This window comes from Macaca thibetana, chromosome 14, assembly GCF_024542745.1.
Source record: "Macaca thibetana thibetana isolate TM-01 chromosome 14, ASM2454274v1, whole genome shotgun sequence".
Classification (NCBI taxonomy): Eukaryota; Metazoa; Chordata; class Mammalia; order Primates; family Cercopithecidae; genus Macaca; species Macaca thibetana.
The window spans coordinates 84,624,163-84,646,732 of record NC_065591.1 but is presented as its reverse complement, the minus strand read 5'-3'; the positions used below and the strand labels follow the sequence as shown (position 1 = coordinate 84,646,732).

The window sequence follows — 22,570 nt, the reverse complement described above, 5'->3', positions numbered from 1 at the left end:
TGGACAATGGAGGAACAGAGAAAAATCATATGAAAAGCCTGTCCCAGTGCTGGTGAGGTAGGTGCAATGTGGAAAGGTATTTCCAGGGGCTGTGAAAGAACTCTTGACCTCAAGCTTCTGTCTTATATAGAAGTGGTGGGTGGGAGCACACAGATTTTAGAGAAAGCCAAGAAGAGACCACAGGAAATTAAATGGCTCCCCACGGCCTTCAAAATAATATCCCACTCAGAGTAACACGGCTGTTTACAAGCTAGCCCCTCCTCTCCACCTCCACACTCCCCACAGGAGGAAAACCTGTGTTTCCAGTGCACAAATGATCTGACTTTCCATGAATTCATTCTGGAATGTGCCCCACAGATTTTTTTTCTCTATCTTTTTTATTGAAAATATAGATATATTGAAATATATGAAAAAATATATATATGGTAGAAAATGAGCTTACGATTCAAGCATACCATGTGAAATAATTAAATCAAGTCAATTAACACATCCATCACCTACAATACTTATCATTTTTTTGTGGTGAGGACATTTGAAATTTATTAGCAAACTTGAAGTGTACAATAAACTATTATTAATTATATTCACCCAAGCTGTACATTTCTACACTGGGCTAGATTTTTAAATTTTAGCTCAGATGTTAGCCTTTGCTGACCCTGTTTAACAGGGCTAGGTGGCCATCTGCTCTGCCCTCATGTAACCGGTGCTCTCCATTATTGATCTCTGCCTTATACTAGAATCCTTTGTTCACATGTCTGTATTTCCCCGCTAGACAAATTGACAGAGTTACTTCATGAGAAGGGCCTGTCTTTTGATTCGGAAACTGATACCTACCTAGTTCCTCACCTAGAACAAAGAATAGGAACTCTTTAACGCTTAGTTAATGAAAAGTTGCTCTGGAAGAGATCCACTGTATTTTATTCTTCAGTTTTGCTACAGACTTGGAATGTGTTTGTTTAAGAGGGTATTGTTTTGTGTGTGGAGGGTGTATTTGTGGTGGGAAAAGTTTGTGTGACATGTGTACTCATAAAGTTTGCAGAGTTCCTCTGTGTGAATGAGCAATGCTAGGCACTCTTGGATGTGAAGAGCTACTGTTAGAGATTAAGGAGGAAAGACTGCCACCAGGAAGGTCAAGGAGGATCAGTGACTTTCCTTCCTTAGCTGACCATCAGAATCACCAGGGAAACATCAAAAACATGGATTTTCTCTCCCTGCTCCATCCCTCATTTACTCTATCAGAATCTCTTGGGATGAGGTCCGTGATGGTCCTCTTATTTTAAGAGAAAGGTGCTATCCAATTCCACTATCTTTCACTGAATCTCACTGTGACTTTTTATTGACCTTACTTCTTCTGACCAGACTTGCCCAAGAACGAAATAGACTGAGCTGCTCTAGAATCTCAATCAGAACATTGGGCTCAGTGTGTGTGGGTGTGGGGTGGGGTGATGAAGATAGCCTGTGAGTGTCTGCTCAGGGGAGGTGAGGAGACGAATAAAGGGCAGCACAGTGCTCTGAGTCACATTGATGTGGATGTCTAACACACACATCTGACACCTTCATTTCTGGGCCATTCTATTGGACAAGGTCATATGTCACAGAGGCTCTTTCAAAGTGGGGAGTAACTCTCTTCTCACCAGTCAGGGGAAGCTTTCATGGGGCCTCCCCTCTCCTGTGTGGGGGCTCCTCTATTAGAGCCCACAATAGGAATGAGACATGTTTGTTATATTGAGGCTATAAATGAGTCAAAGGGCTGTTGGCCTTCACCCTGCTGCTCTTTCAACCACAAAAGACCAGGGCCCCTTTGCCCTCTGTTCCCCTGGGGACTCACTATCATCACAGGTGCTCCTTGCCCAGGGTCACATGGCCACAGCCCACAGCCCACAGCCCACTGTGGTGTGGCTGTGCACAGGGAAGAGGGAGGTCAGCTTCCTCTCCTGATGATTCTTAGGGCAATTCTTTAGGACATTCACTTGCTTTCACAATGCCCACATGTAACTGGGAGAGCGGCAGGGTCCCCTTCACCTTCATACCTTCACCTGGATGTGTTTCTCACCTATTGATCAGCCCACAGAGAGAGACAGGCTTCCTGAAAAGTCTGAAACAACATACACAACAGTGAACTTGGAGCTGTGAGGAAGACAAGCAGTTTCTGTTTCTGGAGTAAAAAGACACAGGAAAGCCTCCGCTGGTTACAGTTCTCTTGGCTTCTACCACCTTTATTTTCACAGATATGAAATAAAAGGCAAGAAATAAAATGTAAGTTAAAAGTGGAAATCGGTAGGAAATCAGATGAGATGGTATGGGGATAGGGAGTGTCTGCTAATCGGTACAAGGTTTCTTTTTGAAGGGATAAACATGCTCTAAAATTACAGACTATGGTGATGGTTGCACAATTCTGTAAATATTCTGAAAACAATTAAATTGTATCCTTTAAATGGGTGAAGTTTACTGCATGCAAATTATATACTAATAAAGCTATTAGAAAAATCACTAGAAAATCATAAACTCTGCCTTTAAGGTTTTAATAAGTCTTTTATATTTGGAAAAGGTAGGCTCTTAAAAATATTTAAATGAATGAATGAATGAATGAATGGGTTAGTTAGTTTAGGCCTCAGGCATGAAGAAGGGTTGAAATGAATAGAGTTGATTGGGCTTGTCCATAGGAATCTGGAACATGGAAACATTGAAATTTTACAGTTACAGCAACAACTGGTAGTTATTTGCAGTTGAAAATAAATAAATACATCTTGTTATCAAAATCTTGATAAAATAAATCTCGTTATCAAGCCAGGGTCAGCTAAACCACTAAGGTGTAAAAGCTTTCCTACTGCTCAAAGTACCTTCTTATGATGAGCTACGGTACCTCAGCAGCACTGCCATTTTTTACAGTCAGAAAAAAATGCAGTGAGCCATCCTTCCTGGCCCAGAGGAATTAGTTAAAATGACCAATGCTGCCTCTTCATTTGTAATAACTTTGTTGTTGCTGAATGCATTTGGAACAAATAGAGAATAAGACAACAAGACAATAGAGAACAAGACAAAATAGAGAGAATAGAGAACAAGACAAAACAGAGCAACCTCCCTCCTCAACCACTCTGACTCATCACTGGGGAAGGCAACCCCATTCTGTAATCGATACAACAGAGGTGTGTGTGCATTACACATGTAACTGTAGACACACTGGGCACAGTAAATTGGGGACTGACATGATGAAATTGAATTTCAAAGATAAATCATAGGCAAGCATTTGAATGTGGTTTGGAGATATAAACAAACATATCATTTGATATAATTACATATGCAAACCTCCAATTTAGGAGGGGAAGTACGCCAGTCCTAAGTGAATGATACTCAATAAGGGGGCCGGGGAGACATATGGCTGGAACTGTGCAATTACTTAAAAATGGTTGCTTTTGATTTTTTGTTATGGAGACGGAAGAATCTAATGACCTCTCTCTCTGAGAAACAGCCTGAGCATGAAAATGTGGCTGCCTGTTTGAAAGAGAACTCAAAATGTTCTAAGCAGTTGTGGTCAGAGAAGTGATACTTTTAAGGATGATACCTTTTCCCTGATTTTTCTGCCTGTGGGTGTCTTGGGTCGCAGCTGTGTAATCTGCTGCCATGACATTCACGTTTTCAAGTGCTACTTGAAGCAGTGCGGGTCTTAGCTGTTTCAGCATAATTCTGCAAGACTGCGGGAAGCTGGGTTTGGTGTTTTAAAAATACAACTAGAATTATCAGCTCTGTGAGCGACAATTAATTCTTTCCTCTATGTTTTTCACATCCCATTTCCTATGTTTCTCACTTCTTCAAGTCTGTACCCAGCTATCTGGTAAACCGTTCACTATCCTTCCAGACAGTTGAGTTGTTACTTTCTATGTGAAACCCTCTTGGACCTTTCCTTACCTGGCATATTGCATGTAATTAATTCATTTACCATCTGAATCTCCATCTAGACTACAGTAGCAGAAGGCAAAGGCTTTGGGTCTTTAAACACAACTAACCCCACAACCTAGATCAATGCCTCCTCAATTTTTTGAATAAAATACTACTTTTGCAGCACACAACATTTTGCTCTAATTATTTGCCAAAGAGTCAGTCTTCCCTAATAGGAAACAAGGAAAAAGGTGGTGAATAAATCTTATTTATGTTGTATTCCTGGTGTTTAACACAGAAACTGGCACATTGTAGGTACCAAGCAAAATTTATCTGAATGAAGGTGATGTGGGTGTAGTCTTCCAGAACTCTCAATGTCATTTTATTATACAGAGTGGCCATAATGGTTCCAATGCATGGGTGTTAAAGCTGTCTGAATGCTCTCCTCCATCCTTTGAATAACTTTAATGTTTTCCTGTTTTTGGAGGTCATTAGAGCAATTCCTGATAGCCTTTAAAAAAAAATTTTCAGCTGCCAATTAAATATTTTTAATCTTTAATCTTACGCACAAAGGATTTGTGGCCATTCCATTGTTCTCTCCCATCCTGATTTCTACCTAATTTAGGGAGAAAAATAGGAAAATAATAATATAGTTGTATCCAATATTTATTGAGTACTGAATATGTGCCAAGCACTACATTAAGCAGTTCATATACATAATCTCATTTTATATCACAATAGTCAGATATCATATAGTCTAACAATATACATCACATAGTCGTTTTTTAAAAAAACAAACCTAATACATGCCTTTACTACAACTTTAATTTTTCCTCTAACTCTGAAATTTCAGAGAAATTGGAATTATTTTGATTCCATTTGTAGGAGGAAACAGTTAAATAAACTTGCCTGAGGTCACCAATGACTACACCACAATTCAAACCCAGGAACTCTTGGCCAGGTGTGGTGTCCCCATGCTTTGACAGGCCAAGGCAGGAGGATTGCTTGAGGCCAGGAGTATAAGACCAGCCTGGGTAACATGGTAAGACCCTGTCTCTTTAATAATAATAATTAGACAGGCACCTATAGTTCCAGCTACTTAGGAGGCTGAAGTGGGAGGATGGCTTGAGCCCAGGAATTTGAGGTTACATTGAGCTATGATTACGTACGTCACTGCACTCCAGCCTGGGTGACAGAGAGAGGACTCGGCCTTTAAAAAAATGAAACCCCTTAAACCAAAAACAAAACTAACTCTGGAGCTTCTTCAGTGTTTCCCTTTTATCTCCCTAGCAGAAGATGTGGGGCATTGGCAAAGTCATCTGTCTAGGGGCCAGGAGATCTGGGTACTAGAATCAGCTCTGTCAGTAACTGGTCATAAGATCACAGGGAATAAGGTTCCTTCTCTAGGCCTCAGTTTCCTCATCTAGGAATGTCCTATGCATCTTTTCAGTGTGAAGAATGTACAGTAATATAAGGAATATTACAAGAAGATCATTAGTCTTCTTCCTTCCCTGCTTTATTCCCCGAGCACACGTTCTTCTCAATGGTCCTGAGCCCAGCAGTGCAGGACCTGGGTGGGTCACCCAATCAGGAACAATACATGCTGTGTTCTAGTTTTTATTTATCCACAAAAATGACATGAAATTAAACATCCATATGCACATTTCTCAAAAGGAGGAAAGTAAAAATATCAGTTAACTATAAGTATGTGCTTTTAAACAGGAAAGTACGCACACTGGTTATTCCCACATCTATGAGGTCTTCTATAAGATTCTGATTTCTAGAACCCCTATTTCCACCTCTTTCCCTTCAGTCCATTAAGGAGCATTAAAATATTCCCTGCAGTATTTACATATGGACATCAGGCTATGCACTCAATTTGGAGAGAAATGAAATGCATGCATAGTGAATTCAACTTTCAGGAGTAGAGGAAAAATTAAAGTTGGAGTGAAGATTGTATCCCATTTCCTTAAAAAATAAACAACTAGGCCGGGCGCGGTGGCTCAAGCCTGTAATCCCAGCACTTTGGGAGGCTGAGACGGGCGGATCACGAGGTCAGGAGATCGAGACCATCCTGGCTAACACGGTGAAACCCCGTCTCTACTACAAAATACAAAAAAACTAGCCGGGTGAGGTGGCGGGCGCCTGTAGTCCCAGCTACTCGGGAGGCTGAGGCAGGAGAATGGCATAAACCTGGGAGACAGAGCTTGCAGTGAGCTGAGATCCGGCCACTGCACTCCAGCCTGGGTGACAGAGCGAGACTCCGTCTCAAAAAAAAAATAAAAAATAAAAAAAATAAACAACTAAGTACTATGTATTCTCAGACTGGATGATATTTATCTGAGAAGAAAAAATACCAGAAAGAAAAAAATATATATACAAGAGCTACAACATCAATTATAAGGGGGTTAAAAAAAGGATTCTGGAAACTGCCCCCACGAGACATGCTTCTTAAGTAAGGGTTGTTTCATCAGGTGTAAAGACTTGGAGTTGCTCAATTGAGCACGTGGTGCTGCTATTAAATTTTCTTAAGAAAAGTTGACAGGGGAAATCACCCATGGAGCTTAAGCCTGCAAGTTGGACTTCTCTTTATAAATAGAGATTTCCAAGAAGCTAATAGAAGCTTTAAAACTGTAAAAGTGAGGGTACATTTTAAACCAAAGTATGAAGATGCTGTGGGTCAAACATGGTTTATGGCTGTTGGTTTTCTGTAATAGACACATTCCATTTCTTTCTTTGCAAGCCAATGGATGGCATTTCTGAATTCTGCCTTAGCAGCAGGGAAATCCCAGGCAGTATTTTTCTGCCAGAAATACTTTTCCGTCTGGATTCAGGATTCTGTAACCGCTACAGGTAGCAAAGGGAACAAGCCATCTTGCAGAGGAAAACTGTAGAGGCTTGCACAGACCTGGCAACTTCCCTTTAGGCCTAGTTGACCGATGGAGTTGCCCACAGCCTGGAGGGAGGGTTCTAAGGTTCAGGCAAGTCCTGCTTCCTAACTCTACTGCTATATTAGATTGATTAGAAGCATCTGAGTCAAGTCCACTTGTCAGCAGAGTGAAAGGTAAGGTGGGGCCAACGAGGGAAGGAGTAGTGAAGATGATGTTGTATGGTAGACAATACTTCCAAAGTCCTCCTCCTCTGTATGATCCTCTCCTGTACCCAGTGGTCTTGCCATCGTCATGCACACATGCATGCATGCATGTGCACACACTCATACAGTTAGAACCAGAGATGCTGTGTACATGCCTAATTTTACCAGAATACCTGGATACTTCCCACTCCCATCTGTTCTTCCATCAATTCCTCTCCTCATCACCAGTCTCCATGGCTCGCCCTCCCAATTGCACAGAGCCCTCTGGTTCTGCCTTCCAATGTTGCCTAGATGAGGATGCATTTATGGACCTGAAGAAGTCTCCAGGCTATTAAGTTAAACCTTGAATGCCATATTGGATTTCTTCAGAGAAATTAAGCCACAGATGGTAAACCAATATGAAGGATGTCGTATGAAACGATGCCATCTTTAGGTGCTATTTACATACCACTGATGTGCATGCTCAGATGTGCAATATGGCGCACTTCTCCCCCTTTCGCTTTCTGCCAAGATTTTTTTCATAATTCTGAATATTGGATAATCAAAATAAAGAAGCATAAGTGACTGGCAATCTAAATTCCACTATGTAGATGGATCCTAGAGATTATCTAGCCCAGGAAGCATTGTAGTATACTGGCTAGCAGTACTCAGGCTCTGGCATCAGACTGCCTGGCTTCCCATCCCAGTTCTACCACTAGGCAGCTGCATATCCTTGGGCAGGTTACTTAGCTTCCTCATCTATAATGAAGCTTATTAAATTAAATAATTAAAATGCTTAGCATGGTTCCTGGCACATACTACATGCCCAAATAATAATATTCTTATTATCAGCTCTAAGAACAGTGCCTGGAGTATCATATGTGTTCAGTGGTTTAACTTTGTTTCCTTCCCATCTAAACATTTGGGCAGCAAAAATTCTAAAACATTTAATACAAACTCTGTCATCTGACAGATAAGGAACCTGAGGCTCACAGTATAAGTAACCTGTTCAAAGACTTACTGATTTAAAAAATCCCTTTGTCCATGCATGGTTACATTTTATTGAGAGGATAATATACACTTTTGCTACTTGAAGCATAGCATGCATTAGCATCATGAGTGCTACCTGGGAGCTGGTTAGAAACGCAGACTTGTAGGCTCCCCCCAAACCTAGATAATGTATGCACAAGAATTTTAAGATGACTGACTCTAGATCATTTTTGGTTTTCAAACTTGGCTGTGCCCTGTAATCACCTGGGGAGTTTTAAAAAATACTCACGTCAGAGTCCCACACCGAGAGGTTATGAATTATTTAGCATGGGTGAAGCCTAGGCATAGGGATTTCTAAAAAATTCTCCTAGGTGATTCTAACATTCAGCTAGGGGGAAGAATCACTGTATATCTAGTTGTTATCTTCTGGACGATGGGGTTATAGTAATTACTTTCATTGGCTTATCTAAATAGCTAGTTTTTCTAACATCAACAACACTCAACATTATGAAATAAAATAATTTAAAGGACAATAAAATAGAGGCACCAGGAACAGCCTCCTGTATGCCATCATCTAAATTCTATGATGTTCTGGTCTGAATCCTTCCGCCAAAGGACTAAACTATGTGGTTACCATATTTGTTTGGACTTTACTTATTAATTAATTAATTAATTTTTAGAGAGGGTCTCGCTGTGTCACCCAGGCTGAGTGCAGTGGCACGATCATAGCTCTGCAGGCTGAAACTCCTGGGCTCAGGCAATACTCCCCACTCAGCCTCCCAAGTAGCTGAGACTACTGGTGCATCATGATCCCCAGCTAGTTAATTTTTTTTTTTTTTTTTTTTTTTGGTAGAGATGTGGTCTCACTATGTTGCCCAGACCGGTCTCAAATTCCTGGCCTCAAGGTCTCCCAAAGTGCTGGGATTCCACGTGTGAGTCACTTTGCCCAGCCTATTTTGACTTTAGATCGGAGGCATGCTAGGCATGCCTAGCAAGGAAGTATACTGGCTTCCATTAGCTCTAATTTCACTTCTTCATTCAGGCATACTTTCTTTTACTGCCTATAGCGTTACACACTGCCTGGCCCCATCTGGCCACCCAGATCTCCCTAGCAGAGGGGGAACACCTCCTCTATACAGATGCTTTCTCTTCCCCACAAAAACACATTTGGACACAAGGCAAAAGACAAAAAAGATACAACAATAAGTCTCTATATTTTCTTTCATCAAACTAACAATCCAGTGAGAGAGGTAGACACGTAGGAGAATCACTACAGTACAAAGCAAGATCTAACACACACCCTAGACAACTTTGAGTGTCCTTAAGGAGGAAAGATTTATGCTGAATTGTACAATTAGAAAAGATAAAGGAATGAGCTGTATTTGTACCGGGCCTTTAATGTTTAATAAGAATCTGACAGAGAAGTTGTGAAAAGTCAAAATGTCCAATCTCCATTTAAGATTAATGGGACAGGCACTTTGGGAGGCCGAGACGGGCGGATCACGAGGTCAGGAGATCGAGACCATCCTGGCTAACACAGTGAAACCCGGTTTCTACTAAAAAATACAAAAAACTAGCCGGGCGAGGTGGCGGTTGCCTGTAGTCCCAGCTACTCGGGAGGCTGAGGCAGGAGAATGGCGGGAACCCGGGAGGCGGAGCATGAAGTGAGCCGAGATCCGGCCACTGCACTCCAGCCTGGGCGACAGAGCGAGACTCTGTCTCAAAAAAAAAAAAAAAAAAAAAAAAAAAAAGGTTAGTGGGACAGAAGCTTAACAAAAATGGTAAACTTGGGTCTAAAACCTGGCTCTGCTATTTTTTTTTTTTTTTTTTTTACCTGTATGGACAAGGAAACTTACATAACTTCTCTGATGGCAGTCTTATTATCTCTGAAATGGGGACAGTACTAGGTTCTTCATAGGCTTCGTTAGAAACAATAAAGCTGAGGTGCTTGGCACGGTGGCTTGTACTTAGATGCGATTTAAAAAGAGACACAGTATCTACAAAAAGCAGTGTATTATATTTTATTTTTATTAAAAACCCTAATAGCCCTGGGGTGCTATTTCTAGCCTATATTAAAAACGAAAACCTTATTGTATCTGGATTATTCAACTCCCAAAATGTCTGAAAATTTAATAACCAGGCAACTAAAAGTTGAAGTTTCTTTTTGTTCAGATGAACACTCTAAAGTTCTGTAATTCCTGACACACTTGAAGTGTGAAAACAGCCATTGCACTTCCCTTAGAAATCATGTCACTGCAAATGATTTGTTTCTACAGCTGTTTTCATCTGACAGATAAAATCAGGAGGATGGATAAAGTACAAACTACTCAGAGAATGTACAAAGTCTTGAAAATGCATGTGTGCTTTGTAGGCATGCAATCCTTTAAGATCATCTTTGCTCTATAATTTATACAAGACCCCTTAGGTAGAGGTGATGTTTTGAAACTCAATTTTTAAAATCTAGAAAAAATATAACTCATATGGAAAGTTTGAATGCTGTTAGAAGACTGATAATGCTTTTTATTAAAAAACACACACACATTTTCCAGTTAATTTTCACTTAATTCAAAGTTTTCCTTTTGTCTTAAATTTATATTTACATTGTAAAACCTCATTGGTTTTCATTTCACTTGTCTGAGAATATGTAACAGTTCCATAGCTGGTTGAAGTTTACCTTTGCACCACCTAGGTAAATTAACAGGATGAAGAGGTCTCAGGGGAATATTTATTGTACTCAAGATAAACCATTTGCAGAGCACTTCAACTTTCACAACCACCATTTTGATGTTGTAATTGCAAACAGCCTATGTAACTATTCATTAGAATCCGTCCAAGCAGGTCTTTTGTTTGGCAACACTATGCTAATAGTAGCATTAACCTTATGTGTTTATTTGAGAGCAGTAAATGTGTGCTTTCTGAAATATTCTAGAAATACACATTTTCAACTGCTATAGTGTGCTCCTCAGAGTCTGAATCAGTGGCATTTCACTGTCTTTCTGTTCTCAGGGAGGAAGTACCATCTCTTATAAGAATGATACAATTTGTGCTTAATCATTTACCAATACAACTTTGGGCAAGTCTTTAAAAATGTGCACCTCAGTTTCTTCCTCTGTAACATAGCAATCATTTTATGGAGGAGCACATAATCTCTTCATCACTAAGGGGAACATACAGTATTTTTCCCATATAAACATAAGTGGAAACAAAGGAGAGATTAGTATTATTTATAACTGCTCTATAACTCCTTGGAAGAAATGCTGTATAAGTCAGGGAAGAAGCCTTGTATTTTCCCTCTGCTCTTTAGCAGAGGACTTCATAAACAATTCCTTTATATTATTTTGTATTCTGTTTACATTTTTTTTCTGTCAATAGACTGTGGCTTTTCCAGGGCAACCATATTTTTATTCATATAATATTCATTAAAGGAATACCTTTTAAGAGCCCAGGCTAATCATTGTATCTTTTGTGCTTAGCACAGGGCCTGGCATATGAAGGGCATCAATAAATATTGGTCTATTGACTAAATAAACTGTAATAATAATAATACATAATTAAATATATAATATATAGTAAACACAATCAAATAAATATATAATAATGAAATGTGTCCGTAAGTGTGTGCACACACACACAAGTGCTACCATCCAAAGCAGGTAATGGTCTATACATATGGGAATATTCATTTAGCATTTATATTATGGCTTGTAAAAATTTTGGGGAAAAGTTTCCAAATTCAGAACAAATTATGTGCTGTGATGATTACTGCTATGGGTTTTTAACATAAAATGTTACAGGTTCATAAAAAGCCATGTTTTTTGTGTCATGTCAGAGTCTGCAGTCTGTTTGGTTAATTGAGGTTAATGGAGGGAAATGGCAGATTGCCAGTGCTAATGAGTTTATCTTGATTCTTTTTAATATGTATTTTATTTCTCTTTTGTATTTACTTTTTGTTTAACTAAATTATGTTATTTATCCAAGAATCTGTCACATATAAGTAGGGATTGATAGCCTATCAGAGAGGGCTCAGCCCATGTTTCATTTCTCAAAAAACATTTTTAAAAAGGAAAGAAGAGGTTGCAAAAAATAGCCAGTCTCTGATTTCTCTAGGTCCACCAAGCACCCCACGATAAATACCAAGATGGAGGATAAGACAAAGCGCCCTGTAGGATCGCACTCACTGGTTGGAGTCTAATGAATTAATCATTCCAAAACTCTACAAAGAATCTAGCAAGGAATGTGCTAAAGGCATATATCAGCCATGTCATAGAAAAAGTGAGCTAGGTGGCATTTTAGTTTCTTGTTCAGAAAAGAAAAAGAAATGCAAATCAAATGAGAGAATCATTGAAAGAGTCAGGAAGAATCAGAGAGCTGCAAATACTGGCTCTATGCGATCAGGGCTAGTATGGGGGTGTGGGGAGAGGCAGTAAGCGTCAAAGACTGCCATAAGCATCTATATCTAGCTTGTTTATTCCATATTTATCCACAAGATAAATATAACTACATATCACTTGTTGAGTGTTACATCACTAAGTAGCTAGATCTGTTTGACTCCTAAATTTGTGCCCTGAACTGGTTGGTATACTGTAATTACAGTATTTGCTTGGCTTTACTGGTTCCCTTGGTAGAAGTGGAAGAAGGTTGTTCAGATTTTCCTCCTATTTCAGAAACAAGAACAGTGGTGGAAGACCTGAAATGTGCACACCCCATGGCAAATTTAAAATTAAGAGCTGCAACTGGCGGTGGGTCTGCTGGGCACTCACGTCCAGGGTCCCGGGACTTTCTTTCCTTTCACTTTTACTTTTCATCCCAAGATTGATCTCCATCCCACCCATGCAGTTCAGCAATGGTCCCAGGAGAATAGGTGCAAAATGTTTCTTCTACATTTTCAGCCATTTAGCAGTCTTTCTTTGGTACTAAGGGTTTGCAATGAGTAGGTACGCAAGAGGTACCCATTTAAAAACCAACTAGTCAAATGAACATGACACCCAGATTAAAAGACATTTTCATCTTCTTTGTTTGCACTCCGAAAAATTCAGTATTTTCTGAACAAATGGCTGTGCATTGAGCCTGACAGTGGATTTTTAAACCATTCACAGCTCTGTGTCAGTCCTTCATTCTTAGGGAAAACCAGCTCAATGCTACTGTGGTTGTAATTAGTGGATAATTAGTACTTGTACATGTCGATGCTACATGTCATGGAATTGGTGCCTGGTTTAGCATCCACTCAACAAGATTATTTAATTTTGCTGTAATTTTAATTCTTTTGAATCACATTAATGCCTTGGCACTAGAAAATCTGGGACTAGCTAGTTCAACTAAGGTTTGAAATTGTATTAATGGATTTCATGTTTTCCATGAAAAAGAAAGTTTTTGGAAGGTTTCTGCATTAACAAACTGAAGCTGCATTCCACAGTCTCATGGGCCATTTGGGGCTTAGTTTTTCAAATATCATGTGCACTACAATGCCAGCCCCACCACTGGCTTGGCACTGGGGTGGTTGACTTTCAACGGATGCTGAGAATAAGGGGGAATGGGAATTGAATAAATAGAGGCATGTGGTTAGAGGATTGGGTGAAATTATGCAAAAAGTTAACATGGGGGACAGAGGGGTGAAGCCTTAACAGCTAGGTGTGCAAGAAAAGGCTTCCCAGGAAGGGATCTCTTGGGTTGGGATGAGTAGAAGTTTTCCAGGTAGACAAGGAGTAGCTTTTACCATATTCTGATGGGAAAGGAAAATCACACAAGGAAGAAGGACCCTGGTCCCAACCCCAAGTTACCTCAGGAGACCTTAGGGAAAACCCTGGAATTTTGTTTTACATATTAGTGGAAATGGAAGAAAAGAAATATCCTTTCCCTTAGGGGCATGCAATCAGTCAGTTCTCTTAACTGTCAATGTGGAAGTGTCTTCATACATTATGAAACAGCATTGTGGGCAACAATGGGAAAAGTCCCCACTCCATTCCTGTCACCCTCAGAATAAAGGGACCAAGACCACATTAGAAGCAAGTAAATAACCCTCACAATGAAACAGGCAGGAAATGCTGGAGAATGCCAGTCAGATACCATTTTTTTTTTTTTTTTTTTTTTTTTTGAGACCGAGTCTTGCTCTGTCGCTCAGACTGGAATACAATGGCATGATCTCAGCTCACTGCAACCTCTGCCTCCTGGGTTCAAGAGATTCTCCTGCCTTAGCCTCCCAAGTAGCTGGGATTACAGGCATGTCCTACCAAGCCTGGCTAACTTTTGTATTTTTAGTAGAGATGGGGTTTTGCCATGTTGGCCAGGCTGGTCTCAAACTCCTGACCTCAGGTGATCCGCGCACCTCAGCCTCCTAAAGTGCTAGGATTACAGGCGTGAGCCACTGCGCTCAGCCAGGATACCATTTAAATAGCTCTTCCTCCCCATTCCCTTGTCCTCCTCTCAGAACACATTTGTAGGGAGACCAACCACCCCGGTTTGCCCAAGACTGTTCTGGTTTGGGCATAAAAAGTTTCAGTCCTACTTCCCAATAAATCCCTCCATATCGAGGAAACTAAGATGGTTGATGACCCTACTTTCAGTTTGCAACTGAAAGCCAGGTAACTGTGATTAACTTCCCAAATGGTAGATTGTCAAGGCTGAACCCACATGAGTGAGAGCAATTATTACGTTGGCTCTGCATCCGATGTTTTGCAGGTGAGGAAAGTAAGGCCCAGCTAGGAGCAGTGACTTAGATTCATTCATACAATGCTTAGCTCCAATTAGGTAAGTCCCTGCTCAAAAACACTCAGAACTGCTTTATGATTTTTTTTTCTTTCTCACATAATCACATGTTTCTAAAAACTCACAGCTTTTCCTTGACATAGTTAACAACTAATTAAATTGTCTGACTATTCCCTATGTGGCAGGCAGTATGCTGAGCCCTTTACATGCAAAATTTCACTGAATCTTCATAACAATTCTAAATTACTATAAGTTGCTAAATACTATTCTTATCCCCATTTTGTAGTTGAGGAGATTAAATCTTAGCAAGCCCATGTAACTTGCCTAAGGTTTTGCAATGAGTAGGTGAGAAGAGATTTGAAACTCAAGTTGTCTGACTCCAGAATCCTTATTCTTAAAAACAAAGACACAGGACTCCTTTTTAAATTTTATCTTTCACTATTTCTGTAAAATTACTCCACCATGTAACCACAATATGTGAACGTGCACAGGGATGGTTTCCCCATTTTCACACTTTATTTCTATTCTGTCTCATTCACTCACCGGAAAGGCATCTTCAGATAAGAAGCTAAGCTTGCTTTGCAGTGTCCAGTGAGTTTGGGCCCCCCTCCTCCTCCCTCCCACACTGATACTGCTTCAGAAAAGTGCAAATTTGATGTGCTGGCAGTGTTTTCTGTCTTAAGCCGTTGAGCTCTTTTAGGATCAATCCAATTAAATGTCATGTGGTGTCCCATTAGCTGAAGGAGACCCTAAAGGGATTCAAATGCCATGTTTCTCGTAAGAGCTCTGCAGCACCTTCACCATTTAGATTTCTGCTACTTCCTTCTGAGTGCTTCTCCTCTTAGGTTATGGGCTCTTCCAGCTCTCCCACTTGCTAAGCTCTTTCTTCTGAAAGTGAAGTCTTCATATCTCAAATACATTCTACTCAATTCACCAAAGCATTGCAAATTTATTACCAGGTTCCAGCTGCCCTGAAATTCTTCCTGTTCCTTGACCACACAAAGCTCGTTTCTGCCTAAGCCTTTGCCCTTGACTTTCCCTTGGTAATACCCTTTTCCTCTCCTCCTCCCTTACCCAGATGTCTGCATGGCTAATTCTTTCTTTTTCAAACAGATCCCAGTTCAAATGGCACCTCCCAAGAGAATCCGTCCCTTCTCTGGTTACATCACCTAAAGTCTCCCCTGCTTTGGGTTAGTTTCATCCATCCCTATCTGTCTGAAGTCATCCTGTGGGTGTATTTGTTCACTTATCTATTGTCTAACTCCTTCTCTAGAATGTAAGGTACAAAAAGGAATTTCATCTCGATCCTTTGTATGCATTGTCATATACATGGCACCTAGGAGTGTTGTGGCACATAGTAGGCCCTCACTAAATGACTACTGATTGAAAGAATGAATGCCTATATAAAAAATACTTCCAAACATTGCTGAATCCCTCTTGTCCTTGCATTTAAATATTCTGCATGCTTTTTGTCCTATGTGAATTTTCACATTGAATGCTTTTAGTACCATTTTTGACTCTACCACTAAAAGTTTCTAGATATTTCACATCAGGGAACTAGCACGAAGGACAGTGAATAGGAGTCAGAAGGATCCAGGCTCAGTACCAAGTCTCCCTGCTGCCCAGCTAAATGACCTTGGGCAAGTGATTTCAAACTCTGTGAGCTTCAGCTTTCTTACCCAAACAATGAAAATGTTTATATCTACCTCATGGGAAGAAGAGTGAATATGAATTGAGATGAGATGTGCTGCAAGCACTTGCAATGCAACAAGTACTCAATGTGGTCCTTGCCCTTCCCTTATACAGTTATTAAGTACATTTAATTTTTTTGGGGAAAAAACCCTAAAATTCATATGGAACCAAAAAAGATCCCCAAAAGCTAAAGCAATCCTAAGCAAAAAGAACAAAGCTGGAAGTATCACATTATCTAACTTCAAATTATATTACAAGGTTATAGTAACCCAAATCACATGGTACTGGTATAAAAATAGGCACATAGATCAATGGAACAGAGTAGAGAACCCAGAAATAAAGTCACACATTTATAGCCAACTGATCTTTGACAAAGTTGACAAGAACATACATTGAGAAAGGACAGCTTCTTCACAAAATAAATGGTGTTGGGAAAATTGGATTGCCATATGCAGAATGAAACTGGACCACTGTTTCTCACTCTGTATTAAAATCAACTCAAGATGGAGTAAAGACTTAAATGGAAAATCTGAAATTATAAAAATACTAGAAGAAAACCTAAAGAAAACTCTTCTGGGTATTGATTGAGGAAAAGATTTATGACCAAGATCTCAAAAGCATAGACAAAAAAAAAAAAAAAAAAAAAAATGAGACTTAATCAAACTAAAAAATTTCTGTGCAGCAAAATAGGTAATAAATGGAGTGAATGGACAACTTGTTGAATGGGAGAAATTGCTTGCAAACTATTTATCAAACAAGAGACTAATATTCATAATATACAAGAAACTCAACAATAACAAAAAGTAATCCCATTAAAACTTGAGTAAAGGACATGAATAGACATTTTTCAAAAGAAGATATACAAATGGCTAACAGGTATTTGAAAAAATTCTCAACATTATTAATAATCAGAAAAGTGTAATTTAAACCACAATAAGATATTATCTTTCTTACCTCAGTTAGAATGGCTATTACTAAAAAGACAAAAAATAACCGGTGTTGATGAGGATGTGGAGAAAAGGGAACTCATAAATGCTATTGGAGGGAATGTATATTAGTATAGCCATTATAGAAAACAGTATGGAGAATTATCAAATACCTAAAAATATAACTACTATTTGATCTAGCAATCCCACTACCGGTTATCTTCCAATAAATAAATAAATAAACAAACAAACCAAAAAATACTTGCAATCATATGTTTATTGCAGCACTACTCACAATAACAAAGCTATACAATCAACCTAAGGAATCAACAGATGAATCTATGAAGAAAATGTAAATATACACAATGGAATACCATTCAGCCATAAAAAGAATGAAATCATATCTCTTGCAGCAACATGGATGGAACTGGATGGAGGTCATTACCTTAAGTGAAGCAAGCCAGCCAAAGAATGTCAAATATCACATGTTTGCACTCATAAGTGGTGCTAAAATATGTGTACACATGGATATAGAGAGTGAAATGATAAACAATGAAGACTCAGAAGGGTGATGAGAAAGGTAGGATAATGAAAAATTAGTTAATGGATATAATGTATGTTATCTGGGTGATGGATAGAGCCTAAAAGCCATGATTTGACCACTATGCAATCTATGCATGTAATAAAATTGCACATGTATCACATAAATTTGAGCAAATTTTAAAAAATTTAAAAAGTATATTTAACTTTTATAATTTCACATAATTACCCAGATGTAAATACTAAGGAATTAATATTAATTGAACATAGAGAGCTTGGAATACAGTGAAGAAAACCTTAGAGCTCTCTGTTTCTGTTTTCTTTAAAAAACTCAGAGTCTGAAGGGGCCAACTATCAAAAAAAGATCATTATTAGAAGTTTGGCCTCATAGCAATGCCTCAAGATCAGCATTCTTGCTATGAGTTGAAAGTTTCTCCCAAAAGGCATGTGTGGGAAACTCAATCCCCAATGCAACAGCAATGGGAGGCCAAATGGGAAGTGTTTAGATCATGAGGGCTCCACCCCCATGAATGGATTAATGCTAATTATTGAGGCAGGAGAATAGGGTCTGGAGGTAGGGAGCCTAAGACTGATTCACACTGAGTTCCTAGAACTGAATCAAAAGGAAAACTCCACCTCTCCACACCCAAATAACAAAAGGCTAAGAGGCTACTCCCTTTGCACTGCTTCCCAGATGAAAAATGAAAAGTACCTCTGATTGGTCCCCTCTTGCAACCAGTCTTCATGTGCAGAAGGTGTAACTTTGTAACTTCACTTCAGCCTCTGATTGGTCCCCTCCCACAACCAATCGAACATGTACATAGGGTGAAACTGTAATTTCACTTCAGCCTCTGATTGGTTAGTTCTTGCAACCAGACATTTGCACAGGGTGATTTGTAGTTACAAATTTGTAGTTACAAATTGTAGTTAACTTTGAAGTCACAAAGTGAACTTTGTAACTTCACTTCAGCCTCTGATTGATCACCTCCATTTCAATAAATCTATGCTTTTGTTGCTTCATTCTGTCATTGCATTGTTTGTGTATTTTGTCCAATTATTTGTTCAAAACACCAAGAAGCTGGACGATTAGCAGTCAAGACCCTCCATCAGTAACATTACAAAAGGTCTTGAGGCTGTGAGTTCTCACTCTCTTACCCTTCTGCTTTCCTCCATGGGATGAGACAGCAAAGAAGGCCCTTATCAGATGCAGACCTCTTGGCCTTGGACTTTCCATCCTCCAAAACTACAAGAAATAAATCTCTTTTCTTTATAAATTACCTAGTCTCAGGTATTCTGTTATAGGAGCACAAAAGATAACCCTGCTGGCAGAAAATTCCAGGGAGATGGATGTAACTGCTGCCATCAGACAAAAGAGGTCAGTGTGAAGGTTAAAAGATCTAATCTCCTTTGTATCAATGGGCTGGATTCAAATCTCAGAGTTCATTTTAGCCTCTTGCAAATGAGACTATCAGAGCAACTCTCTGCTCCTCTGGGCAGGGATCTCTTACTTACACATCCCTTTTACCCAGGTATATACTTCCTGTATAAATGGTGCAGCTCTGTATCTTTTTTCTTCTATCATGTCACTGTTTTTGGTAAGGGACTTTGTGGCTTTTGGTAAGAGAGACTGCACCAGAAGAAAATGGAAAAAGCTCTCGAGTGCAGAGAACAAGGCTATGCATCTAAGTTTCTGCCTTAGATACTTTATGATCTTATGCAAGTCACACAAGCACTCTGCGACTCAGTATCTCACCTGTAACAGGGATAATAATAACTAATCTAACCACATAGATTATCCATTTACCATCATCCAGGACATTTCAACAACTGTGTCTTTAGTAGCCTAAAGTCCCAATTCAACCTGATATTCAGAGCACATTACGACCAGATCCCAGCCTTTCTTTCCAGTTCTAACTCCCTTTGCACTGTGCCTGTACTTAGTACTTTAATAATTGCCAGTTGAGAGAATGGATACAAATGAGAGAGTCCAAATAAGACAACTTTAAATAATCTATTTCAAAAAGAAAGTATTTTCAGCTAAAATGAAACAGCAATTAAAGTCTCTCCTCTTTCAGGCCGAAATATATAGATGTGAATAAGAAAGAATACACAATAATAAGTACTCCAGTCATCCCGTAATTGAACAATCTCACTTTGACTAAGATCAACTTCTTCTCAATCTTCCTTATTTCAAAGTCCAGTTTAAATTTCATCTCATTCTTTGATTCACTCAGCAAAAATGTATTGAAATGGAATGGTTTCAGGCTGGGCACCAGGTAATTTTACCTCTTTCAGGAGGTTTCCAGGTGTGGCCCTTTGGATATAAGACTTGTCATTTCGTACCTCTGAGTGAAAATCATGAGGGCCTTAGCTGTATTTTAGGATAACCAGAACCAAACAGACTGGATTTCAGTCCAAACTTTACTATTTTGATTTCTGTGTGATACTGGGCAGCCTCTATTTCCTTATTTGTTAGGCGAGGAATAAGACCAACTGTATGTGCTTTTTAGTAATATAAATTATGATCATACATATAAAGAATCTAGCATAAAGCCTGGAGCATTACAGGTGACAAGCACATGTGAATAACTGCCTTATCCTGTCCTCAGCTGGGGCCAAACTAAACCAGTTTCCATTTGGAATAATCTTCATTTTGGTTCAATGTATTGTATTATAGCGGAGGTAACAATAATTATTGTAAGCCAGAACAGATACTTGCTGCTTGCTGCTTTACAAGCATCCATAGTTTCTTTTTTCTTACCTCTGTGGCCTCCACCTCTATGCTCACTGCCACCCTCTCCTATTATTATATGTTGGCAGGGATCTCACAAAAGCTTGCTCCTGTCAACAGTCTCAGGATGAAAACAAAAGACCAGAACATCCAGGCAGCAGCATCCTCTTCATAGCTTTCTCACTTGTTAAAGTGAGAGGCTGGAGTGATCACCCAAAATTACCCAGTCAACCTAAAAGGGGAGATGATTTTTTTCTCCTGCAAAACCTTTAAACAAGAAATAATACAAGAGAAATGAATCTTGTGTTTCACTTTTCTCCGAATGGTTCTTAGCGGAGAATACAATCAAGTTAAATTTAAGTTCAGTTTGACCCAAGTTTTTGTAAGATAAACACACCTCAAACAGAGGGTGATGGGAACCTCATTACTTAGAATTGGACAAATAACCTAAGGTGGTATGATTATAACCTGGCAGCAGCAATGGTTTGCTTAGCAAACTGCCTGAACCTCTACTGGGAACATTTAACACCACTTGTATTTTGAAATCACAGGCTACATCTACGGGCAATAAAGACTGTTATCTCTCCGATTCATTGCAGTTGCACAAACACCCAGTTAATTCAGCTATAACACATCTGCCCAGAGAAATATTTACTTTTGGGGCCTCCTGGGTATGCTTTAAATTTCTCCTAATTGCTACCCATTGAGTTTTAAGTTTAAGTGTTGTTGAGATGAACTTTAGGTCCTTCTCCTATACTGTGAAGTTCACCACTATATAGTCGCAAAGAACAGATTATCAAATGATTGAGCTATACATTTAGGAACTGTTTTCTTTTTCCAATTGCACAGATGAGATTCTCTCTAAAACTAAGAAGATAAGTTTTTCTCACTGTTCGTTTAGCTTCTCGGTAGAGCAAACAGACGATAAATGTTTCTCAAGGACCACAAAGAGAATAATACTCATGCTTCCTGCTTGAGAATTAGATTTCTCGACTACTGAAGCTGTAGGAAATGAATCCTCAGGGCACCTTTTTAAATCATGAGGGTAACAAGCATTCTTATCCTACTAAAATGATAAGAAAACTGAGACAGAGGAAGATCAATTTCAGAGGAGGAACAAGAAATAAAACCTAGCAGTTCTAATTCTCAGAGGAGGGCCTAATTATGAAGATGTCTTAATGAACAGAACTCATTTATCATACTCCTTCCAAAATCCTCATTATGTGCATTTTTTTCTAGATCACTTTATGCCTTGAAGAACTAAGATAAAGAGGCTGAGCTAGTGGCTTATGCCTGTAATCCTAGCATTTTGAGAGGCCAAGGTGGGAGGATCACTTGAGCCCAGGAGTTTGAGGCTAGCCTGGGCAACATAGTGAGACCCAGTCTCCATACACACACACACAAAATACAAAAATCAGCTGGGCACAGTGGAGCATGCCTCTAGTCCTAGTTACTTGGGAGGCAGAGGTGGGAGAATCACTTGAGCCCTGGAGTTCAAGGCTGCAGCGAGCTCTGGTCACGCCACAGCACTCAGGCTTGGGCAACAGAGTGAGACTCTGCATTAAAAAAAATAATTAAATTAATATTAAAATAAGGAGTAAGGTAAAGTAACATAATTCAGAACCAACAAGAAGGTCTAGAGTGGGTACGGGGAAAAGAGGGAGTAATTAACTTATTGAACCCAGGGTCTCAATGTTTCTAAAAGTACTAAAATCCATGCTTTCCTGTGCATCATAGTATACAACCATAAATCTCTTTCTTTCTCTCCTTGTCCTAAAGCTCAGGAGCTCCTCAGAGGAACCAGTATCATAGTGCTCCATCCTCCACATCTCCAAACTCCTTCTTTCTCCATCACACCCAGTATTTGTCTTAACAAGTGTTTCTTTATTATTATTATTATTTTAAGATGGAGTCTCACTCTGTCAACCAGGCTGAAGTGCAGTGGCATGATCTCAGCTCACTGCAACCTCCACCTCCAGGGTTGAAGTGATTCTCCTGCCTCAGCTTCCTGAGTAGGTGGGATTACAAGCACATGCCACC

The 22,570-nt window shown here is 39.4% G+C and overlaps 2 protein-coding genes across 2 annotated transcripts in view; both read right to left on the bottom strand.

Moving 5' to 3' along the window:
- Nucleotides 1–22,570, bottom strand: part of FAT3 (FAT atypical cadherin 3) — a 687,549-nt gene that overhangs the window by 199,572 nt on the left and 465,407 nt on the right. The gene's annotated exons all lie outside the window — the stretch shown is intronic.
- The window catches only part of CEP295 (centrosomal protein 295), a 1,096,927-nt gene that overhangs the window by 1,003,629 nt on the left and 70,728 nt on the right, over nt 1–22,570 (bottom strand). The window lies entirely within an intron of this gene.